Raw genomic sequence first — 20,747 nt, forward strand, 5'->3', positions numbered from 1 at the left:
CGACAGAGGATGAGATGGTTGGATGGCATCACTGACTCAATGGACATGAGTTTGGGTAAACTCTGGGAGTTGGTGATGGACAGGGAGTCTGGCATGCTGCAGTTCATGGGGTCGCAAAGAGTCGGATACGACTGAGTGACTGAACTGAACTGAACTGAAGGTACATTTGCTCAAACTCATTTATTAATGAATTTGGGTATCATTCTTATTAAGCATACTTAAAATGAGTATATTTAATACTAATTAAACATGCTAGTTAATCATTGGTTTCTTCTTAGAGCTGTGAAATTAATACACTTACATATTTCCAGTATAAAAGTACCTAGAGGCAGTTTATTGAAAGGTCTGTAATTATGTCAGATGGATATAAAATCTCAAATGCAGAAAACGTTTCATCTAAGCTGCAGTGCATCCAGTCACTGGAAGGAAGGTCATATAACAATATAAAATAGTAAATGAATTTAGCAGGAAAATTCTGTATATCCATTTTTCTTAATTTCCTGTGACCATTATTTTTAAATTAAGGGATTCATAGGCAATCCTGTTTATAAGAATAATGTGACTATGAGAAGAGAAAGATTGAGTGGTCAGCAGTATCAGCAGTGCTGCCGTGGTCTTAGACATTTTTTTCTGGCCAGGACGAGGGGATGAGGGGTGGCCACTGAGGTCTTTGATAATCTGCTATAAGCAGCGGGTCTTCTCCCTAGGAAAATGGCCATTCAGAGAATTACTTGGGTATTCAGATGTCCCGAGAAGCCATCCAGGTAGAGAATGTGCGACATGACATGAAGCCAGGATTCACCTCCTTTCTGGTGGTGAAATTGAGGTCTCCATAGCTCAGCATTCCTGACTGCCCTCCAAGACCAATCCCAGCCCCCTTCTCCTGTGAGGACTTTCCATCACGAGGGAAAACTTACACCTTAAGAGTTGAACAAATTTGAAATTTACGTCTTCCTCAAGCCTCTGGTCCTGGTTTATACTTCTAGATTCTCCTTAAATGCTATCTGGATCTGCCGTATTTTTGCACTGTGGACATTTTTCCAGAATAAAAAAATGTTTTTAAATATGGTATTTGGGTTCTCTTCCTCTGCTCTCTCTGGAGCGGAGCTCAGCCTCCTCCTCTAGTCCCACCTTAAAGGGGCTGGTAGCCCCTTTCCCCAGTTTACAGAGTTACCTTTTTTAAAAAAAATTTTTAACTGGAGGATAATTGCTAAAGATTTATTTTTATCTCAAGTGGGCACTTTTGTCTCTGGTCACCCCCAGGCCTGGTGACCCTCTGAGTATAACTCACAAAAAGAAAAAAAATCAACCACACCTGGGTTTTTGTTGGCTTATTGGCTTGTTTATTTCTTGCTAAAACATTTGATTCAGCTGCTTTACAATCGAGCACAGAGACCATAACGTGATCTTTAAGAATGTTAACACAGAACAGTAAAGTCAGTAGAGCTTACTTTGATGTTAGGGCAGATGGTGGGAAAGTGGCTGACTAGGGGACTCGGGGCATGGCGTGACAGGAAATGCACGATGGCATCTTTGGTGACACTGGCTAGAGAAGGATGTTCGTGAACAAAGAACGCTGTAGTCACCAGGGTGGGGGGGACCTGGAGCGATTCCTGGAGTATTATCGCCATCTAGTGGCCTTTCACGGTATTGCTCTCAGTGGCACCTGTGAGGCCTTTCCCAAGTGAGACTCGGGTTCCATCCCTGGTTGGAGAAGATGCCCTGGAGGAGGAAATGGCAACCCACTCCACTATTCTTGCCTAGAAAATCCCATGGACAGAGGAACCTGGAGGACTACAGTCCATGAAAGTGAAAGTGAAGTCGCTCAGTCGTGTCAGACTCTTTGCGACCCCATGGACTATAGCCCACCAGACTCCTCCTCCATCCATGGGATTTTCCAGGCAAGATTACTGGAGTGGGTTGCCATTTCCTTCTCCGGGGATCTTCCCAACCCAGGGATCGATCCTGGGTCTCCTGCATTGCTGGCAGACTCTTTACTGTCTGAGCCACAAGGGGCTACAGTCCGCGGGTTGGCAAAAAAGTCTGACATGAGTCTGAGCACCTGAGCACACACACACTCACTATAATTGTCTCAAAGCTTCCACAAGTTATGCAACTTCTTTTGGGGCCCAAGTATGTTTCCCTGGATTTTTTTTCAAGCTTCTCTCTGCCTTCATTTCCCTTTCTTCTATCCCTCCAGCAAGTCATTCTTCACTCACTAGGTGTTTGATTTTACCTGATTAAAAATAAAAAAAAAATCAGCCAAATACCTTAAACCAAATATTTCCCTATCCACAAAGCCAACTTTATGTAGCTGTGATCTGGAGGAAGTTTTTTAATCCACTGGAGTTAAATTTAACTTTTGGTATCAATAGTTTCATTTACACAAGTCAAACATCAGTACAACCTCCCAAATTTAAAGACTGAATCCAGTTTGAACCAACGCTTTGCAAATACCTGCTATGCTAATACAGAAGTGAGCAGGGGTGAGGTGGGTGTGGGGAGTGTTGAAGAGGAAGGAGGCCATTAACTCTGCTGAAATCCCTACATAAGAGAGGAATTCATGGTGCTGGGGAGGCAGGTGGGGGACAGCAGTGAGGTTTGACCAGAAAGGAGTTGAGGTTTGAGAAGTGTTAATTGATGGCCCATGAGTCACATTTAATAATATATAATCTCAGTCTGATTAAAGTATCTGTAGGGAGTAATACTACCTAGGAGTAGTAGTATTTTCTTAAAGCCAATCTTATTTGAGAGCCCATCACATAAGTTATCTTTCAGGTAAGTTATCTTCTCACAATTATTTTGTGCAGCTATTGTTATTCCTATTTTGAATACCATAAAACTGAGGCTCAGAAATGTATCTTGAACACAGCTGTTTAGTGGCAGAATCAGGTTTTGAACCCAAGCCTTTTGACTCCAGTTCTGTTTCCATAAGTATTAAATCTTATTTTCAAAATGGCGAAGGAGGTAAAAGGTTTTTATATAGATAGGTGAACACTAAGTTGGGATTACTGGATTCAAAAGTATCTTTTTAAAATGCATGATTAGACAATATAGAGTAGCAGTTGGCATGTAGGTGAATCAAGCTGTTGTTTAGTCATTAAGTTGTGTCTGATTCTTTGCGACCCCATGGACTGTAGCCTCCACTGTCTATGGGGTTTCCCAGGCAAGAATACTGGAGTGGGTTTCCATTTTCTTCTCCAGGGGGCTCTTCCCCACTCAGGGATCGAACTCGTGTCCCCTGCATTGGCTTGTTTATTCTTTACCACTGAGCCACCAGGGAAGCCTCAGTAATCAGGATTCCCCCACCATCAAGCAGTCCTGGGTGATGGTGCCATCTTGTGGCCACAGGCAGGAACCGCACTCCATCCTCACACCTTCCCAGGAGTGGATGACGTGTGCATATGGGGACTCCTCCCTGGTCTGGCTCCAAGCCATCTCTTCTCTTGGCAGTAGATCTGCAAATCTAATTCATTCCTGGCCCTCTCTACTTGGATGTCCAGTAGACTCTCGCTTTCGTCTTACCCCAAACTTGCACCTTGTTCACCTTCTGAGTAAGTCAGGCCACTCCATCCAGTTGCCAGAAGTCCCCACTTTCCTCATTTGTCCATATCTTACCTAAGAATAGGTAAATCCTCTCCATCCCACTTCCCCGCTGTCTCAAATCCATCCATTTCTCTCCATCCTAGAGAGTGCCCTGCTGTCTCTTGTCAATTCATCCTCCATACAAAATACCACAGATGGGCTGGCCTGACGGACAGACATTTACTTCTCACACTTTGGGACACTGGAAAGTCCAAGACCAAGGTACCAGCAGATTTGGCTCCTGGCGAGGACCAGCTTCCTGGCTTGCAGGTGGCCACCTCCTCTTGTGGCAGGGAGAGCGTGCTCCGGCATCTCTCCTCCATGTTATGGGGGCACCAATCCCATCATGACCTCACCTTGACCTGCATGTATACACGCTCTGTTGCTCAGTCGTGTCCGACTCTATGCAACCCCATGGACTGCAGCCTGCCAGGCTCCTCTCTCCCTGGGATTCTTCAGGCAAGAATACTGGAGTGGGTTGCCATGCCCTCCTCCCGGGGATCTTCCCGACCCAGGGATCAAACCCATGTCTCCTGCCTTGCAGGTGGATTCTTTACCCACTGAGCCTCTGGGGAAGCCCCCATCTTAATCTGATCACCTTCCAAAGGTTCTGCCTCCAAATACCATCACACAGCGGGGGAAGCGGGTGTGGGCAGCCGGTGTTTAGGGCTTCAACATATGGATTTGGGGGGATGCAAATTTTCAGGTCACTGCAGACTATATGAGGGAGATTTTTCTTCATTTTCTTGGTGAAGTCCTGAGGCCTGGGGTCGGGGAATGCATATCTGATCCAAGACCACAGAGCCAGTAAGCGGCTCAGCTCTCTCCCACCCCAAACCTGGGCTCCTTCCCTTCTTCATGGGCAGCAGAGAAGGAGGGACAGCGTCCACTGTGCTGAGTGGGGAGAGCTAAGGGAGAGACTTGGCTAATGTGTTCTGAGCAGCTTCACTATGCACCAGGCCCTCATGTGGATACGGGTGATGGATCCCAGGGCACATGTCTGTGACATAGAAAGACCGGGGCCCGGAGGCTGAGTCAGTTGCCTGAGGACGTGAAGCTGGTGACTGATGGAGATGTCACAGCATCAGCTGCCAGGTCAGTGTGTGTGTTCTTGCGTTTGCTCACCCCTTTCAGATTAGGTCGGGGTTTCCTGTGACGGTGAGAACAGATGACTGCAAGCTTCTATGGCTCAAAGCAACAGAAATGTATTCTCTCACAGTGCAGGAGACCAGAGTCTGATTGTAGATGTCCCCCACTGGGGGACTTCCCCAGTGGTCCAGCAGTTAACACTCCCTGCTTCTGCTGCAGGGGGTATGGGTTCGATCCCTGGCTGGGGAACTAAGATCCCACTTGCCATGCTGGGTGCCTCCCCTAAAGAAAGTTCAAGATAAAGATGTCAGTGGGGTTGGCTCCTTCTGCAGCTCCAGGGGAGAGGCTGCTTCTGCCTCTCTCCTAGTTTTTGGTGGTTGCCAGCAATCCTGTTACCTCCACCTGCAGACCCATCCGTTCAGTCTCCGCCCCTGCTGTCCAGCGGCTTCTCCCTGTCTCCGTGTCAGAACCTCCCTCTCCCTCCCTCTCCCATCTCTTATAAAGACAGCAGCCTAATTCAGTTCAGCCTTGATGAACTAATTACATCTGCAAAGACCCTCTTCCCAAATAAGGTCATGGTGGGAATCCCCGGTCTATGCCAATTTTGGGGGACAGCATTCAACCTACTGCCCTATCCCACAAGCTGCTTCCCGCATCTGCCCAGAATATGGGATCCCCTCCCCTCGTGTTTAGCCAGAGGCCCCAGAAGAGTGTTACAGCGTAGCTGCAGTCCCAGTGTGCACACGAGCGCACACATACACACCCACCGCAGGCTTCCGCCTTCTCCTCCGTGGCCCCTGTTGGGGTTCCTCTAATACCTTTTTCACCCCCACCCGAGCTGGGGAGTGTGTACCCCACCTTGCCAGCTGCTGTTGAAAAATACTTTGAGAAACAGTGAGTGGTGGTAGGATAGGACAGAACGGGTCTCAGGGAGCTTGGCTGCCGTTTCATTTGGCAGAATTCCCTCCTCTGTCCCAGAAGTTTAGGGTGTCTGGCAGGGGAAAGCCAGCCACCTCTCACCCCAGGCACCCCATGGCCGCCTCCTCTTTGCGTGGCCAGAAACAAGCCCAGGGCTGACCTGGCAGTCAGTGTTGGGGAGGTTGAATTCAGACGTCAATCAATCGATCAGTCAATTCACAGAGCTAGAGAATGCAGGGTGCAGTGGGACACCTTGCCGGGTCCAGGAAGTTCGCTTTGATTGGGAGGCAACGTCCACACTGGGGACGAGAAGGGTGGAGATGGGCGGGTCAGTGCTCAGCGGAGTGCTCCGCGTCTTGTCAACAGCACTGGGATTGGTCGATTGGTCTGTCCGGAATGTGAGGCAGAGAGAGAAAGTGTGAGAGAGAGATGGAGACTCAAGGTGACTGTGCTGCTCGCCCGAGAGATCCCCTCACCAGCTGGTACCAAGGGTGGGGATACACTTGTGCCCGAGTGCCCGGCGGGTGATGGGGCGATGGGGGCGGGAGCCGGATAAGTAATGGGCCTTGGTCTTGCGAGGGGGCGCGCTGCCCAGAGTGCCCGCCAGGGGGCGATGCAGCCCCGCACACAGCGCGGGGCCCAGGGTGGCCGTGGACCCCGCCTCCCGCGCAGGCAGCAGAGGGTTCTCCCTGCCCATTGGCTTATTTCTGTCAAACTGCCAAGACTGGCCGTGGGCTGCAGAGATTCCGGCCCCAGGGTTAAGATCTGCACTCTGTGAGGCCCCCCCAAACCCAGATTCCAGAGAATGGGTTTACCCCAAAGCTGCTGACAACTCCTGTTCTGGGCCCCTCACCTGCAGGAGTCCACGCTGAGCCCTTGTTCGTTTTTAAAACTGTTAGCTAATTAGGACCTACTCTATAGCACAGAGAATTCTACTCACTACTCTATAATGCCATATATACGCAAATCTAAAAAAGTGGATGTATGTTGGTGTATAATCCATTCACTGCTGCATTTGTGAAACTAGCACAACATTGTAAATCAGTTATACTCCAATACATTAAAAAAAATGTTTCTTTGTTTTTTGTTTTTTTTGAGACATATACCACGAACTATGAGTGATTGCATTACAAATTACCCCAACACTAAATTATAACAGGGCTTCTCAGGTGGAGCTACTGGTAAAGAACCCACCTCCTAATGCAGGAGATGTAAGAGATGCGGGTTCGATACCTGGGTCAGGAAGATCCCCTGGAGAAGGAAATGGCAACCCACTCCAGTATTCTTGCCTGGAGAATCCCATGGACAGAGGAGCCTGGCAGGCTACAGTCTATGGGGTTGCAAAGAGTCAGACATGACTGAAGCAACTAAGGAGGCATGCAAGTTATAACAAAAACAAATATTTACCATCTCTCCGTTTCTGTGGGTCAGGAATTAAGCAGGAGCTTGGCTCAGCAGTTCTCACTTAGGGTTCATCAGGAGTTTCAGTGAGATGATAGCCTAGGATTTGGGGTATGAGATGTGGTTAGGACTCTCTGAGCCTCAGTTTTCTCATCTGCAAAATGGAAATAACAGAAGTACTCTTAGGGTTGTTATGAGGATTAATGAAATAATTTTCACATGGCAGAAATGGCCAATTGCCTACCTCAGGTGCAGTTCCCTCCTCTTTCTTTGTAATAGTGGCTCCAGTGTTAAGCTGTAAGGATGGATGGCTGCCTGGAATAAATCTACATTTTCCTTTTTTCCCCCCAGTCACTTCTGTTTAAAGAGATAGAAGTAGAAGTGGTAGCTTTCAGGAAACTTCTTGTGATGGTACTTTTATGGGTCAACCTGACTGGGCAAAGGGATGCTCTGATAGCTGGTAAAACATTATTTCTGGGTGTGTTTGTGAGGGTGTTTCTGAAAGAGATTAGCATTTGAGTTGGTAGACAGAGTAAAGAGGATTGCCCTCACTAATGTGGGCAGGCTTTGCCCAGTCCTCGGAGGGTTTAAATTGAGCAAATAGGCAGAGGAAGGACACATTTGGCCTCTCTGCTTGAGCTGGGGCATCCATCTTCTCTTGTATTCAGATGTTGTTGCTCCTGGTTCTCTGGCTTTTGGTCTGGGACCAGCTTACACAGTTGCCTCTCCTGGCTCTTTGGCCTTTAGGTTTAGACTGAAGCTACATGACCAATTTTCCTTGACCTTTACCTTACAGAGGCAGATTGTGGGACTTCTCAGTCTCTATAGTTGCATGAACCAATTGCAATAAATTTCTCTCTTTCTACCCTACTGGTTTTAATTTTCTGGAGAACCTGAGTAGTACTTCTTTTAAAAGAAACTGCTATCTCTATTTGTTTCTTTTGTTGTTTCCCTTCCTCTGTTAACTTCCTGGAATGTGGGTGTGGTGGCTGGAGCTCTGGTCACCATCTTGGAACATGAGGCCAAGCAGCAAACTGTTGGGATGAGAGAATAGTGAGTTGGAAGGAGCCTAGATTCCTAAGTTTTGTGAAGTTGCCGTACCAATCCTGGACGGCCTACATTATACAGAAATACACTTTCACCCTGTGTTTAAGCAATTGTTACTTGGGTTTTTTGGTGGCCGGGGTGGGGGGTGGGTGGGTTTCGGCTCATGCAGCTGAGCTGAGCATCCCACCTGACTACATCCTTGGCAAGTGCCTGGTAGTAGGTGCTCCCCTGGTGGCTCAGAGGGTAAAGAATGCTCTTGCAATGCAGGAGACCCAGGTTCGATCCCTGGGTCGGAAAGATCCCCTGGAGAAAGAAATAGCAACCCACTCCAGTATTCTTGCCTGGAGAATTCCATGGACAGAGGAACCTGGTGGACCACAGTCCATGGGGTCACAAAGAGCCAGACACGACTGAGCAACTAACACAGGAGGTGCTCAGCACACTGGTAAGTGTTTTGAATATTCAAAGCTGGGGTTGAAACAGTCAACCAAACCTCATAGCTTGGATATAGGGAGTTAACAGTCAGGATGGCAGGGAAAGATCAGTGGGGCCAAGAGACCTGGGTCATAGTTTCAGCTCTTCTCTCAACCTTTATTTTATTTTCTTTAATAGAGACTGGACTAGTTTTGGTGTTTTCAAAACTTTTCAGCAGCAGAAATTGTTTTTTTCACATGGAAGCCAATATATTAAACAGATGTAAGTGGTACTTCTGACCCACCCAGGGGGATGATCCCCCTGGAGAAGGAAATGGCACCCCACTCCAGTATTCTTGCCTGGGAAATCCCACATACAGAGGAGCCTGGTGAGCTACAGTCCAGGGGGTCACAAAGAGTCAGACACGACTGAGTGACGGAGCCCACACACACTCTAGAAGGAGCAGTAATCTGGGGTAAGGGAGATATCAAGCCTTCATTGTCTTGGGTTGCCTGAGGCCTTCAGCTCTAAGTATGCTGAGGACAGAGCCTGCATCTTCATCTTACAGTAAGAGAAGCAAGGAGTTCATCACCTTATCTCAGGAGTCTTTTCCCCTTGTGGTTTTAGGCTGAGTATCACATTGCATTTGCCAGAAGTCAACGTGAAGCCACAAAACTCAGACTGCAACTTGAGCTCACTTTGTTTTTTTGTTTTTTTTAGTTTATTTATTTTTAATTGATGGCTGTCTTTCAATTGAAATTGTGCACCTGGTCTCAGGACTTAGTGCAGCTCGAGTTCTTTATGTCTCATCGAAGATTTCAACGAGAAAGAAATTGATAGGTAAGAAGTGGATTTACTCAGAGAGTTGCACGTTCCATAGATAGAATGCAATCTGTCTCAAAAGGCAGGAGTGGCCCCAGGGCATGGGGTTGTCTTGAAAAGTGAGAATGGCTGAGGGAGAAATACTCCAAAGACGGAATGTGGGTCCATTCAGAAGGTGAGAAGCCCTGGGGGTAGTTAGTTTTTATAGAGGTGAATACATTTTTTAAATTTATTTTTTAATTGGAGAATTGCTTTACAATGTTGTATTGATTTCTGCTGTGATAACAACACAAATCAGCCATAATTATACATATATTACACTCCTTTCTAGCCTCCTAGGTGTGAGTAATTTCATAGATTAATGAGTGGAAGGATTATTACAATTATTTTGAAGAAGGGGCTGGGATTTCCACTATTTGGGCTACAGCCCACTTTTTGGATTTTTATGGTCAGCCCTGAACTATCCTGGTGCCTGTGAGTGTTGATGTATTACAATGAGTGTACAATGAGGCTCAAGGTCTCCTCGAAGGCAAATCTTTCTCCATTTTGTGCCAGACTGGTTCTAACCAGTTTTTGTGTTATCCTCAATGGCTATGTCGGGATTCCCCGGTGGTACAATGGTAAAGAATCTGCCTGCCAATACAGGAGATGCAGGAGATTCGGGTTTGATCCCTGGGTGGGGAAGATCCCCTGGTGGAGGAAATGGCAACCCACTCCAGTATTCTTGCCTGAAAAAAATCCCATGGACAGAGGAGCCTGGCAGGCTACAATCCGTGGGGTTGCAAAGAGTCGGTCGGACTTGACTGAGCACGCACCCATGCACGATGGTTATGTCGTTCTTTTAAAGACTGTGCCCTGCCCTCTTCACTCCTGTGTCAGGAAGACATCAGAAACAAAGACCTTGTGAGATTTTATTTTGCTGGTGCTGCAGGATTGGAAATGGCATTTCCTCTGGCCACCTAAGCCACAGGTGAGGGAATTATGCCGTGGATCAATAAAATGAGGACAAAGACATAAATCCTGTATTTACAGTTGTGTGTTACAGACTGCACTGTAAAATAAGAACCTTGCTCTAAACTACAAACACCTTGAGCTCATTGTCATGGTTGGACCACAAAGATGGCTGAACGCCGAAGAATTGATGCTTTTGAGCCACGGTGTTGGAGAAGACTCTTGAGACTTGCTTGGACTGCAAGGAGATCACACCAGTCAATCCTAAAGGAAATCAATCCTGAATATTCATTAGAAGCACTGATGCTGAAGCTGAAGCTCCAATACTTTGGCCACCTGATTCAAAGAGCCGGCTCATTAGAAAAGACCCCGATGCTGGGAAAAATTGAAGGTAGGAGGAGAAGTGGACAACAGGATGAGATGCTTGGATGGCATCACTGACTCAATGGACATGAGTCTGAGCAAACTCTGGGAGATGGATACAAGGAAGCCTGGCCTGCTTCCCTTCCATGGGGTCACAAAGAGTCCAACGCTACCGAGCAACTGAACAACAGCCGTTCATTGTTAAGGTCCTTACACATGTGTAGGGACGGATGAGGTAATCCACAGACATTCAGTGAATGTGTCATCGACTCATTGTTTCTTCTTTAATGGTCAACTGTTGGGCTTTTGTGCTTTTCTTATTGAGTTAAGAAAGCTTTTGGTAAGGAAGTGAGCCCTCTGAATTTGTTATTTACTGCTATTGTTATTTAACAGGCAAGTGTTTGAAAGTGGTCATATTTGTACATCTTTTCCTTAAAAACTGCAAACTTCTCTGTGTGTGCCAGGCATCCAGGCACGGCTGTCTGGAGTCCTTTTCAAGCATCAGTCCATTGAATTCTCACAACAAGAGGCAGGTATTGCTCTCATGCCCCTTTAACAATTAAGGCAGTGGTTCTCAGCCTAATTCCCACCTAGCATAACCATGGGAAGCCCTATGCCTACAAGTTCTAGAGGCCCACAGATGCTAGTTTTGTTAACAGGTAGGGTTGTGGGTCCCCAGAGAAAGAAAACCAGACATGACTTTCTTGACATAAGAGAAGCCATTTTTGGCCTAAGTCATTTTGTGATGTTAAGTCTGGTCACAATGCTTGCCCTTGAACAGGGCTTGTGATAATGGTCTTAAGGGAGCAAAACTGCTTTGGGCAAGAGAAGCAACATAGCAAAGATAATAGATGGTTGTAAAGACTCTCAGCTCTGCATCAGAGGTAAAGACTAGCCTGAAGCATTGTCTTAAGCTGATTTGCAGAGTTTAATCCCCCCCTCAGGCGCTCAGCCACCAGAACTGGAACCTAAGGGATGATAATGTTCACCTTTTCTGATCTGACTGATTTCAATCCACTGAAATTTGGACTCAATGGCCCAAGCTTCTTCATGAATACGCATCTACCCTTTAGCTTAAAACTTCCCCAATTTTGCTGTTTGGGTTGATACTGCATTGGGAGAGGTCCCAGGTATTCTCTTTACTTGCTGCAAGTAATAAATCCTTCCTTCTCTTGCTCCTTGGCTTGGTTGTGTCTCTTGGCTTGACACCTGCCAAGTGAACCCAGTTTTTTTTCCATTTATTTTTAATTGAATGATAAGTGCTTTTACTGGAATGCAAAAGTAGGAAGTCAAGAGATACATGGAGTAACAGGCAAATTTGACCTTGGAGTAGAAAATGCAGCAGGTCAAAGGCTAATAGAGTTTTGCCAAGAGAATGCACTGGTCATAGCAAATGCCCTCTTCCAACAACGCAAAAGAAAACTCTACACATGGACATCACTAGATGGTCAATACCGAAATCAGATTGATTATATTCTTTGCAGCCAAAGATGGAGAAGCTCTGTACAGTCAGCAAAAACAAGACCGGGAGATGACTGTGGCTCAGATCATAAACTCCTTATTGCCAAATTCAGATGTAAATTGAAGAAAGTAGGGAAAACCACTAGACCATTCAGGTATGATCTACATCAAATCTCTTACAATCACACAGTGGAAGTGAGAAATAGATCCAAGGGATTAGATCTGATAGACAGAGTGCCTGATGAACTATGGATGAAGGTTCATGACATTGTACAGGAGACAGGGATCAAGACCATCCCCAAGAAAAAGAAATGCAAAAAGGCAAAATGGTTGTCTGAGGAAGCCTTACAAATAGCTGAGAAAAGAAAAGATGCAAAAGGCAAAGGAGAAAAGGAAAGATATACCCACTGGAATGCAGAGTTCTAAAGAATAGCAAGGAGAGATAAGAAAGCCTTCCTCAGTGATCAATGCAAAGAAAGGAGGAAAACAACAGAATGGGAAAGACTAGAGATCTCTTCAAGAAAATTAGAGATACCAAGGGGACATTTCATGCAAATATGGACACAATAAAGGGCAGAAATGGTATGGACCTAACAAGAAGAAGATATTAAGAAGAGGTGGCAAGAATACACCAAAGAACTATACAAAAAAGGTCTTCATGACCCAGATAATCACGATGGTGTGATCACTCACCTAAAGCCAGACATCCTGGAATGCAAAATCAAGTGGGAAGCATCACTATGAACAAAGCTAGTGGAGGTGATGGAATTCCAGTTGAGCTATTTCAAATCCTAAAAGATGATGCTGTTAAAGTGCTGCACTCAATATGCTAGCAAATCTGGAAAACTCTACAGTGGCCACAGGACTGGAAAAGGTCAGTTTTCATTCCAGTCCCAAAGAAAGGCAATGCCAAAGAATGTTCAAACTACTGCACAACTGCACTCATCTCACCCACTAGCAAAATGATGCTCAAAATTGATGCCCAGTCTTCAACAGTAGATGAACCGTGAAATTCCAAATGTCCAAGCTAGATTTAGAAAAGGCAGAGAAACCAGGGATGAAATTGCCAACATCCATTGGATCATCAAAAAAGCAAGAGAGTTCCAGAAAAACATCTACTTCTGCTTTATTGACTATGCCAAAGCCTTTGACTGTGTAGATCATGATAAACTGTGGAAAATTCTTAAAGAGATGGGAATACCAGACCACCTGATCTGCCTCTTGAGAAATCTGTATGCAGGTCAAGAAGCAACAGTTTGACCTGGACATGGAACAACAGACTGGCTCCAAATTGGGAAAGGAGTACGTCAAGCCTGTATGTTGTCACCCTGCTTATTTAACTTATATGCAGAGTACATCATGAGAAACGCTGGGCTGGATGAAGCACAAGCTGGAATCAAGATTGCCAGGAGAAATATCAATAACCTCAGATATGCAGATGATACCACCCTTATGGCAGAAAGCAAAGAAGAACTAAAGAGATTCTTAATGAAAGTGAAAGAGGAGAGTGAAAAAGTTGGCTTAAAGCTCAACATTCAGAAAACTAAGATCATGGCATCCGGTCCCATCACTTCATAGCAAATATATGAGGAAACAGTGGAAACAGTGTCAGACTTTATTGTTCTGGGCTCCAAAATCACTGCAGATGGTCACTGCAGCCTGGAAATTAAAAGACTCTTGCTCCTTGGAATAAAAGTTATGACCAACATAGACAGCATATTAAAAAGCAGAGACATTACTTTGCCAACAAATGTCTGTCTAGTCAAAGCTATGGTTTTTCCAGTAGTCATGTATGGATGTGAGAGTTGGACTATGAAGAAAGCTGAGCGCTGAAGAATTGATGATTTTGAACTGTGGTGTTGGAGAAGACTCTTGAGAGTCCCTTGGACTGCAAGGAGATCCAACCAGTCCATCCTAAAGGAAATCAGTCCTGAATATTCATTGGAAGGACTGATGCTGAAGCTGAAACTCCAATCTTTGGCCACCTTATGGGAAGAACTGACTCACTGGAAAAGACCCTGATGCTGGGAAAGATTGAAGGCAGGAGGAGAAGGGGACGACAGAGGATGAGATGATTGCTTGGCATCACCCACCCTATGGACATGAGTTTGAGTAAGCTCTGGGAGCTGGTGATGGACAGGGAAGCCTGGCATGCTGTAGTCCATGCGGTCACAAAGAGTCAGACACAACTGAGTGACTGAACTGAACTACTTTACAATATTGTGTTGATATCTGCCATACATCAAAATGAATCAGCCATAGTTGTACTAATGTCCCCTCCCTCCCACCTCCCACCCCTCTGGATTGTCACAGAGCACTGGTTTGAGCTCCGTGAGTCATAGAGCAAATTCCCACTGGCTATCTGTTTTACGTGTGGTAATGTATACATTTCCATGCTACTCTCTCCATTCATCCCACCCTCTCCTTCCCTCAGCCATGTCCACATGTCTGTTCTCTGTGTCTGCATCTCCATTGCTGCCCTGCAAACAGGTTCATCAGTACCATCTTTCTAGATTCCACATATATACATTAATTTACGATATTTGTTTTTCTCTTTCTGACTTACTTCACTTTGTATAATATGCGCAAGGTTTGTCTACCTCATTAGAACTGACTCAAATGCATTCCTTTTTATAGCTGAGTAATGTTGCATTGTATATATGTATCACATCTTCTTATTGGATTCATCTGTCAGTGGACATCTAGGTTGCTTCCATGTCCTAGCTATTGTAATCAGTGCTGCAATGAACATAGGGGTACATGTGTCTTTTTCAATTATGGTTTCCTCAGGACATATGCCTAGTAGTGGGATTGCTGGGTCGTATGGCAGTTTTATTCCTAGTTTTTTAAGGAATCTCCATACTCTTCTCCACAGTGGCTATATCAATTTGCATTCCCATCAAAAGAAGGTGAACCCAGGTTTTCGGGTAATAACTTTCTGTAAGGATGGAAGCATTACTGCATATCTCTCCCAAGAACATGAGCCATGTAGACATGTGTGTATCAGGCTCTGTCACTGGAGGTTAAGAAAAGGCATTCCTGGAACTTCCCTGGTGATTCACAGGCTAAGACTCTGTTCTCCCTATGTGGGGGCCCAGGTTCAATCCCTGGTCAGGGAACTAGATCCTGCATGCTGCAACTAAAAAAAATATCGATGCTGCTATTGCAACTAAAGATCCCGCATGCACAACTAAGACCTGTGCAGCCACATAAATAAATATTGAAAAAAAATCCAAAATATTCCCAGAAAACCATCAGTTGGGAATTTGGGGTCTTTTGAGCATGAGCTGCCTGTTCTTTCTTGTTTCCTGCAATATACCTTTCTCTGTTCCCAGCCCTGTTCCTACTTGTTTGTCTGTTCTGTGTGTTGGACACACGAATGAGTTCACCAACAAATGGATGACGCTAACCTGGTGACAAGCAACCTTGCTGATGTAAATGCTGACACATTTTTGACTGCTCTTGCAGCTCAGATGGTAAGAGTCTGCCTGCAGTGCAGGAGACCCGGGTTTGATCCCTGGGTTGGGCAGATCTCCTGGAGAAGGGAATGGCTCCTCACTCCAGTATTCTTGCCTGGAGCACTCCATGGACAGAGGAGCCTGGTGGGCTACAGTCCATGGGGTCGCAAAAAGTCAGACACCACTGAGCAACTAACTTACTTTTCACATTGGCAGCATACTGACTGACAAGATCTCTCCAAGCCCACTGAACACGCCTCCACATTTATGAACTCTATCACCTGGCCCCTTTCTAGGCTCCCTTCTCTCCTTCCAAAATACACACCACCCACACTGAATACCCTCCCAGGAGTCAAGTATAGATGTGAGAGTTGGACCATAAAGAAGGCTGAGCGCTGAGGAATTGATGCTTTCAAATTGTGGTGCTGGAGACTACTCTTGAGTCCCTTGGACAGCAAGAAACTCCAGTCAGTCAATCCTAAAGAAAATCAAAACTGAATATTCATTGGAAGGACTCGTGCTGAAGCTCCAATACTTTGGCCACCTGATGTGAAGAGCCAACTCATTGGAAAAGCGTCTGATGCTGGGAAAGATTGAATGCAGAAGGGGAAGAGGATAACAGAGGATGAGATGGTTGGATGGCATCACCGACTCAATGGACATGAGTTTGAGCAAGCCACGGGAGACAGTAAAGGACAGGGAAGCCTGGCGTGCTGCAGTCTACGGGTGGCAGAGTTGGACAGGGCTTTTGGTGTTCAGTCCGACACTGAAAAACAACATTTTGTGACCAGTGGCGACACCTTGTGGCCGAAGCGGAGACAACAGCCAAAGAACCCGGATTCCTGGTTTTGTCTCCTGGTGCACGTGTGTGCTCAGTCTGACTGTGACCCCATGGACTGTAGCCCCCCAGGCTCCTCTGTCCATGGGATTTCCCAGGCAAGAATACTGCAGTGGCTTGCCATTCCCTCCTCCAGGGGGCTCTTGACCCTTGGACAAAGGAAACCCTCAAGGAGACTTTGAGATTTCCCAGGAGGGAGGACCCCTGTGCAAGAGAAGAAAGAGAGGTGAGATAAGGGCTCAGAGTCAAGTGGTTTGAATTATTAAAAGGGATGTGACTTCATTTGCTGCCCTAAGCTAGGTACAGGCATTAAGGATTGATGGCTGCTTTCATCATAAAAAAGGATGGAAGGAGACCAGACGTTTCCTGCCTCCTGTAGTTTTGCCAGGAGAATCAAACCTCAGTCAAGCTACCAATCAAGCTACCAGTGTGAAGGATTGTGATGTATTCATGAATATGCAGTCAGCACATCTAGACTGTGGGAACCTGTACAGATCAAATGGACCAGGTTCTTCCACAGACAGATTTAAAGAAAAATAGGAAAGCTTCCAGATTATAAGATACAAGATAGGAAGAGACTTAAAAGGCATATCAAAGCTTTTAAAGTATTCCAACTAAACCACAGTGTCTATAGATACACATTTGGCTGAAAAAAACACTTAGTAATGGTGGGATATTGCTGACCTGTTGGGGGAGAAAGGAGGGGAACTGTGGTTGGAATGAGGGTCCTAGGTGGGCTTCTGGGGTGGCTGCAGTAGTCTGTGTCTTGACCTAAAGGCAACTGCCTTGGAATAATTCATCAAGTCACACATTTATATTGTCACCTGTGTTTTATTTAAAATATAATTTTTTTCTTCAATGAAAGAAGAGTGATGCTGGTGAGTCATAACCCTGAAAGGAAAGCACCTCTACCCTTGGTGAGGACAACACTGGTATTCTGGGGATAAGGGAGTAGTGACCTGTAAGTGGGTGGATGAAAATTCACTGAGGTTTGCAAAATGGTGATATCCTATCACTTCTTTTTCATTTAATAGCTGGAGTACTTCATAAAGGGACAATTCCCTCATATGCTATTGGTTACCCAGTGGTAAAGACCATATAGGGAAGGCAGGATCAATCTTTGATTCTTTCTCTTTACTGCTTTTCAAGATTAAAAACTTGGTTCCTTACCATACTTCAGAAAGGACTGGATATATGTAATTCTGAACTCATGGATTCAAACGTATTTGATGGGCTTCAAAGCCAGCACAGTTGTTATCACTTACACTCAATTTGTTCCATCTTGGGCCAGTGAGAGCCTCAAGCTGATTCTTGAATTTTCCTGATAGGATCCTAGTAATTGGCTGTTTCCTTGTTACCAGTAGGACAGTGTATTGTCCTTTTGTCTGTTTCCTACCCAGACTCCCACTCAGCCATTACTCAAAGAAACCCTGTTTACCTGTTTTTATTTTAGTGAAACGTATTTCAAAGCCTAATCTAGGTTCTTGGAATGATCACTGCTAGTGGTTTGGTCATCACTGTTAGCCCTTTTCAGTGGACAGAGCTACTGGACATTTTAAAGCCATGAGAAGGTTGAGAGATGCTCTCTGTATATGGTCCATAATAAAGCTTTCTTTTTTTTTTTTCAGCCCTCGCTGACCTTAAGTCTCCTGGAATCATTCTTTATAAGCAGGAGTATCAGCTTTGCCATGAGCCAAATTCTGATCTTAGAGATGGTGTTCTACCAACCCGAATTCTTCCATTGAGTGTTGGTTAAAAATAGTACCTCACTCCTCATGCTCAGGTGGCACATGGTTGCCACACAGAGACTCGTATGGAGGCTGTCCCCTCCACAGTGAGGAAGTCATCACTCTGGATGACTTGAATGTCCCAAAGTTTTCTACTTAAACAGTTTTTATTTTATTTACAGTTTTTTTTTTAGTTGTGCTGGGTCTTCGTGGTGGCATGTGGGATCTTAGTTCCTGGACCAGGATTCAAGCCCGCATCCCCTGCATTGGGAGGTGGATTTTTAACCACTGGACCACCAGGGAAGTACCCCCAGGTCTCTTTATCACCTGGCTGTCTGCTACCAAATATTACCTCCCACTGGTCCCTGCTCCTTCCTGATCTGTTGCCCTGTTCCTATGACCCCTCAATGCCTCCCCAGCTATTCTCCAGGACCTGCAGCCTTCAAGACCCACTTTGGGTTTCATGAAGCCTTCTTGGACTACTTAAGCCTCCATGTACTTCAGTTTTCACACCCGTGAAGTGGAGAAAATTGAACCCACTTCACCAGGTTGTGAAATGTAAATGAGTTGCTAGTGGTAAAGAATCTGCCTGCCAATGCAGGAGATAAGAGACCCAGGTTCGATCCCTGTTTCAGGAAGACCCCCCTGGAGAAGGAAATGGCAACCCACTCCAGTATTCTTGCCTGCGAAATCCCATGGACAGAGAGCCTGGCAGGCTACAGTCCACGGTGTGACAAAGAGTTGCACATGACTGAACGCTCACACACACACATAATTAGGCTTAGCACAGCACATTTAATACATTTCAGCTTTCCTTTTTTCTTCTTATTCTAGGCCCATAGTTCTCAACCGTGTTGCATATTAGAAACATCTGAGGAGGCTTTTAAGAGAAAACAGTGATGTTTTGTCCCCAGTCCTGGAGATTCTGACTCAGTGGGTCAGGACAATTGGCATTTTAAGTTCTCAAGGCGATTCTGGAGCAGGAGCTGGCAACTCACAGTGGCAAACCACCACCTCCATTACTACCTCCCAGGTCCTGTGAGGTGAGACCCTGCTGTGTCATTTCAATAAGTTTTTGCTGACTCTACCTCAAGCTGGGCTCTGTTACTTAGAACCAAGGGAGGCCTATGAATGCAGAAGGAATCTAAGAAAAATGATTGGATTGAGTTACATCTCAGGCAACTCTGGAACTGAAGAAGCTCCCCTGTCCTCAACCCCCGATTCCTTGGTGGACGACCTCCGAGTTGTCCCCTTGGAGGGGTCAACTACAAATTGTCACTTGCCGAGAGCATTTGCCGGTGACTGAGCAACAACAAGGGCACTTGCCACCTGCCTCTGTGGAGACTGAACCGTGTCAACCGCCCACCTTCAGCACCCCCTGAGGGAGTTCGGGGGGTGACTGAGGCACTCTGTGCTCCAGGGAAACTGGTGGAACAGATCTTCAGGTAGTTAGATATTCTTAGGAACTGATTTCGTGATCCCAAGCCTAGCATCTCCTCACATCTAGAAAATCACCAAATCCCTTCATGATGACATCAGCTCCTCGTGACTAGCAGAAAACCTTTTGTAAAGTAAGCGCTTGACTGCACTGAACTCCCCCTTCACCAAAATCTTATATATTAACCTTCCCCCACTACCTCTTTGGAGCAGTCTCTCAGAGCTATCTGAGGTGCTGTCTCCCGGGTTGCAGTCCTCATTTTGCCCCAACTAAAACCTGACTAGCAACTCATGTTGTGCGTCTTTTTAGTCGACAGAGGCCATGTCTGTTGTGGTGACTGCGTGTGCTGTTTAATGCTGTCCCCATCTCAGAGAGACCCAGCTGCTGCTTGAGTAAAATTTTAGTAACATATATTCTTATGACATTAGCTCAACAAATTTGAGAGAAAAAAAAAATCCCTAAAAAGTCTCTTTCATACTTTCCCCCTTGCCTTGGAAACCAACTACTGCAGCTGCTAACAGATGCATCTGTCTGTATGTAGAATGTATTTTGTTCTGGAGAACAAAAAGAATTATTAAAAGGGCGGCAGGAGATGGGACGTGTTTGTCAGCATTCAGCTTTGTTTTTAAATATTTATTTGGCTGTGCCAGGTCTCACTTGCGGCATGTGGGATCTTTAGTTGCAGCATGTGGAATCTAGTTCCCTGACCAGGGGATCAAACCCATGCCCTCTGCGCTGGAAGCTCAGAGTCTTAACCTCTGGACCACCAGGGAAATCCCCAGCATTCCCTCTGTTCTCCTTCCTCAGCTGAATCACCTAGTCTTCCTCTTTTTCTATTCTTTTGCTCACCGTACCCTTGTGCTTCTACCCTGGGAAGACAGAACAGCCCAGCCTTCATGGTCTGTGTTAAACCCACATGAGTCTCCATTCCAAGATGCCGAGCAAAGCTCACAGCTGGTAAACTCCACCTAGACTTCTTTCTTTTACAAATGAGCAGCAGATCACGACACTGTTCTAACAGGGAAATTTGCACAACAGTTTTGCACCACGGGGATAATGACATAGACTGTCTCCTGAGGATGATGAGATAGGACCATGGGTTTCAGACTTGGCTGTGCATTAGAATCACTGGAAGAGTTTCAAAAATTCCTGTGCTGAGCAGCACCTGGATATGTTCAATCAAAACTTCTGGTTTTGGGAGCTATCCATCAACATTTTAAAAGTCTCTTGGGACT

The sequence above is a fragment of the Cervus canadensis genome, chromosome 14 (assembly GCF_019320065.1).
Source record: "Cervus canadensis isolate Bull #8, Minnesota chromosome 14, ASM1932006v1, whole genome shotgun sequence".
NCBI classification, from domain to species: Eukaryota; Metazoa; Chordata; class Mammalia; order Artiodactyla; family Cervidae; genus Cervus; species Cervus canadensis.